General features: G+C 39.3%; 2 pseudogenes; both read left to right on the top strand.

The window, feature by feature from the left end:
* Positions 1-315: 315 nt before the first annotated feature.
* LOC136538149 (uncharacterized) lies at positions 316-1,503 on the top strand (annotated as a pseudogene).
* Positions 1,504-1,712: 209 nt separating this feature from the next.
* Positions 1,713-3,033, top strand: LOC136536191 (uncharacterized; annotated as a pseudogene).
* Positions 3,034-5,029: the final 1,996 nt, after the last annotated feature.

The raw sequence follows: 5,029 nt of genomic DNA, 5'->3' as shown, positions 1-5,029 counted from the left end.
TAGCTCACTTTGTTACTTGTATTATTATCTAGATGATGTCTTGATTTTTCAAATGGTTTCTTATTACTTGTACATCTCTCCAGCACCATTTAGAGTTCGGGAAGGTGAACCTCCGCCTTCTTGGGATCCGGTACCAACTTCAAAAGGTACTCCAAAAGCTTCTATATGACTATAAGTTTATATATGCTTCTATAAGACGACTATAATCTTTATTACAGCTTCTATATGACATGGTCAATAATATAACTTCTATATGGCATGGTTAATAATATTTAGCTTCTATATGACTATAAAATTGTATGCTTCAGTCCTACAATGCGTCTCTCACTACGAGATCGTATTAGAAAGAGGAGGGAGGAAGAAGACGATGATATGATGCTATTTATTTTCCCCGCCTTATATCTTATGAGTTCTGCTAGAGGAGGGGAAAAGAAGAAACGTCATACTTTGGAAGAAACAGGCGAGGTTAAAGTTCGTAGACTCCTCGAGGGACATGTCAAGAACTGTCAAGTTGCATTTAGGATGGAACCACGCATCTTTAGAGAATTGGCAAATTATCTTAGAAGCAAAAGGCTTGTCGTTGATACTAGGATAACTGTGGAGGAGAAGTTGGGTTTCTTCCTATACATGTTAAGTCACAATGCCTCGTATGAGGATCTCCAAGTGTTCTTTGGGCACAGCAATGACACCTTCCATCATCACATCAACCACTTCTTCAAGGTGGTCATTCCCGCACTCTCTCGTCGTTACCTTCAAGCTCCTGATCCTAATCAAGTGCATAAAAAATCCAAGACAATCCTAGATTCTATCCATTTTTCAAGAGTTGTCTAGGCGCCATTGATGGAACTCATATTCCTATTTCCATAGCCTCCGAGAAAGCTTCTCCTTTTAGAAATAGGAAGGGCACACTAAGCATTAATGTGATGGTGGCATGTGATTTCGATCTCAACTTCACTTTCATTTCTAGTGGATGGGAGGGATCGGCTACAGATTCCAGAGTGCTACGATCAGCTATGAGCAAGGGCTTCCAAGTACCTCCAGGCAAATTCTATCTGGTTGATGGAGGGTATGCAAATACTCCATCTTTTCTTGCTCCATATCGAGGAGTTCGATACCATTTGAAAGAATTTGGGGCTGGACATCGAAGGCCGCAGAACCCAAATGAGCTCTTTAACCACCGCCACACACTACTGAGGAACCATGTGGAAAGGGCTTTGGGGGTGCTTAAGAAGCGCTTCCCCATTCTGAAAGTTGCCACATTCCACATGTTGGAAAATCAAGTAAAGATACCTATAGCTGCTTTCATCTTCCATGATCCGATTACTTCATGGAGATGAGGAATGGTTAGATCATCAGCCGGATAATATCTCTCCAAGAAACTTTGTTGTTGTACCAAGTGGTGATCAAATGAATGACCTAAATGTGGGTTCAGTACAAGGCAACGCTTTAAGAGACACCATCGCCCAAGAAATGTGGGTTCAGTATCAGCAACATTTAAATTAGTCTTTGAATAGGCTGTAATAAGTTAATAAGCTTGTAATAAGCATGTATTATAATTAAGCAGAGGCTTCTTTTTAGTCTTTAAATTAGTCTTTGAATAGGTTGTAATAAGCTTTTGTCATGAATAAGCTTGTAATAAACTTGGCTTGTAATAATTGAATAAGCTTGTAATAAGTGAATAGGCTTGTGTCATATACTCATATTTGACAGCGATGGTTGGAAAATGCTCCCCGAAGCTCAATATGATTGCAAGGGCGTCACCAAAGTTGCACCGGTTCTTGGGTACAACAAGTGGTATTAAAAAGAAGGCTTCTCCTAAATGCAGTAAGGCAAAGAAGACTGGAGGTTCTCCGAGAGGTATGGTGTTTAATTCTCTGCTATTATTGCTGTTATTTCTCTGCTATTATTGCTGTTATTTCTTTGCAGCTGTTTGCTACTAAAAAGAACTTTCTTGAAGTAATTCTCTTCTATACAATTTATTCCACCATGTGCTATTATAGTAGTTTTAGTAAACCTATAACCTGTAAACTGGTATTTCTTTACTGTTATTTGTATTTGCTGATTTTTGGTAACCTAATGTCTGACCATGGTTTACGTAGTAGTAAAGCAAAGAGCAGACTGGAATCCGGCCCTTGAGAAGTCCCTGGTAGACATTCTCCATGAGTATAAAGATAGTGGCTACAAAGGTGACAACGGATGGACCCCTGAAGGGTGGAATAAAATGGTGGAGTTCCATCTGAGGAACAAGTATGTCAACTACACAAAGAGTCAGATTCAAGACAAAGAAGGATAGCTAAAAAAAGACTATAGGATGCTCAAAGAGGCAAGGAGGCAGAGTGGGGCCACCTGGAATGAAGATAGGCATATGGTTGAAGGATCACCATCTATGTGGGATAACCTTGAAATTATAAGTTGATTTCTTGAAGTAATTCTATGGATATCCTCATAGTGATAACCTCATATTTGATCAATGGTTCTCTTTGAATGTGCAGACATTCCCTAAAATTAGGAAGTTCCGCAACAGTGAGGCAAGATTTCAACTATTTGATGCTTTGGGAGAGCTTTATGATGGTAGGTTCACTTTCTATAGTTGCAAACAGTGCCAATCAATATATTCTTTCTGCTTCTCACTTTAGTATTTGTTTGTTTCTATCTTGCTGATCTATATTATCCTATGATTCACTTGACTTGTCTACTAGTTCTGATGACTAAGCAACAATATGCTAGTTTTATAGAGTTAGGTCATAGCTATATTGGTTCTCTTTATACTTGAATTTCATGAGGAAAGACCACTATCTATAGCTATTTCCTTGTTATCGTGTAGGTCATTTGGCTGAAGGTACTTACAATCTGACTTCTCTTGAGCCACCACAAGAGGAAGCACCACTTCGACAAATTCGTGATGTAGATGACTTGGACAATATTGAGGTTCATGAGGTACTAGATGAAGATAATTCAATCACTGAGATACAAGGGGAAGCAAGTGAGGTTGTAGCTGTTGAAAGAAATGGACATCGAGGTTCTCTGTCATGAGATGAAGAAAATGAGGTCGTAGCTGTTGAAAGAAGCAGGCAGTGAAGAACTACTACTACTACTACATCAAGCAAAAAACATGAAAAGGAAGAAAAGAGACCTAAGAAGGGTGAAAGGATTGAAGAAATGATGGGGAGATACCTAGACATGAGGACTAAGCAAGTACAAGATGAGTCTGCAGATCTAGCCAAAGAAAAGGAGGTTGCTGAAGGTAATGACTTCTCTATCAAAAGGTGTATATCTGTTCTGAGCACAATGGAATTGACAAAGGAAGAGAAGGCAAAAGCATTTGCAGTTTTCATCAAGAGCAAAGAAAATAGAGAGGCCTTCCTAAGTGGGTGTGAACTAGATCGAGAAGCAACTTTGGTTTGGCTCAAAAGTGTGATGGTCTAACAGGTCAGTCTACTTAATTGCTGAAAACTTGATGTTTTCCTTCTATTTGACTACAAGAGTCCTTTAGTCACTGCAAAACTGAAAGAAGAAATATTTTCTAGTTCTGTGCAACCCTTAGAGATGAGAACATTTTGATAGTTGAGTTGCTAGTAAGAGGATTTGGACTGTAGATTTGCATTTCTAGTCAGGTTGAAAGCTGAGATCTGCTCCTTTCATTTAGCTTGAAAATTGTTGTCCTTTTACAGTAAGGTTGAAAGCTGAGATCAAGGAGTATATCTGCAGTCTGCTAGTAGTAGGTTTGTAATGATGTGGCAATGTCAAACTTAAATGCTAGTAGTAAGGTTGAAAATTGCTTCTTGCAGATAGAGTGCTTTCGTTTGTGATGTCAATATTAAAATGTAGTTATGTCATTTATGTGATTCAGAGTAGCATCCATATTATGCACACCTGGTAGTGACAATAGTTTAGCCTTTGCAAAGTGATTTAGTTAAATATCTTATCTCTTGTTTGACCTGCAGTGTGCTTTGCTAAATTCTTTGTTGCTCTGTTGTTTGCTTGCTAAGTTCAATGGATGTTGTCAGTGCTTTTACTTGTGTGCCGACAGTAGCAGTAGTTCAGTGGCCGGTTACGGTAGCAGCAGAGTAGTTGTTTCTTTACATGCTTTCAATTAGTTGAAGTTGAAAAAACAGGCTGCAGTGCTCATAGCTTGCTTATTATACTTGCAATGCATATGATTTAATTAACTCATGGGCTTATACTTCCTGATTACAGTGCATGTAAAAGAATTTTCCATACAAGTTTAATTTGCACCTGTGGATGATCAAAATAATGTTAACTCCTGGTTTAATAAGCACATCAGCAACTTTTTGAGAGGGACAAGTCTAAAATTGATCAATTGTGTTCATCCAACATAACACGGTGTGACCATGTGAGGGACAAGTCTGGTATGCTTGTTTGTGCAGTATGCCATTCCTGCTTAGGTGCTAATTTGTTGGTTAAAATCCATGGGTGCAATCCATTGTGCATGTTGGATTGGATGAAAGCAACTTATGGGTGGGCTGAGAAAACAAATTCATTTGATTTGGAGTGGGGTTGGAATGAGGTGGGTTTAGTCAATTAGCAGGGCTACTGCACTTGTTGTAGCTCATTCTAGGTCCAAGAACGTGCTTGAATTAGGAGCTGCTTATGGTGTTTTTATTGCACGTCACACAAGCTGATGTAATTGACACGCTGAAACTAGCCCGTTATAGCACCGTAGCACATGATAGCTTTTGCTTGTTTTGTCCCCTCAACTGACTTGTTCCACTGGTGTTTTGGTTGCCCTGTTTGCAGGACCACTCTGGTGGGGATATGACTGGCTGCGGTTTATGAGTGGAGCAATTCTGATGATGGAACAGAAATGCTTGTAGGAACCCCTAGTCTTCTTTTTTGAAAAGATCGACTCTACTCATGTATATGTCGAATTTCTGCTGTAGTGTTATTAGAGTTCTAGTACCAGATGCAAACTTACTGCCTGGTGGCTCCCAACTCCTAGTCACTCATATACCATTAATAACATTGTTGCGACCTCGATGTGGTGTTAACTTGAGCGGACGGTTACTTG

Source organism: Miscanthus floridulus, chromosome 2 (genome assembly GCF_019320115.1).
Source record: "Miscanthus floridulus cultivar M001 chromosome 2, ASM1932011v1, whole genome shotgun sequence".
Taxonomy (NCBI): Eukaryota; Viridiplantae; Streptophyta; class Magnoliopsida; order Poales; family Poaceae; genus Miscanthus; species Miscanthus floridulus.
This window is presented reverse-complemented; position numbering and strand designations above follow the sequence as displayed.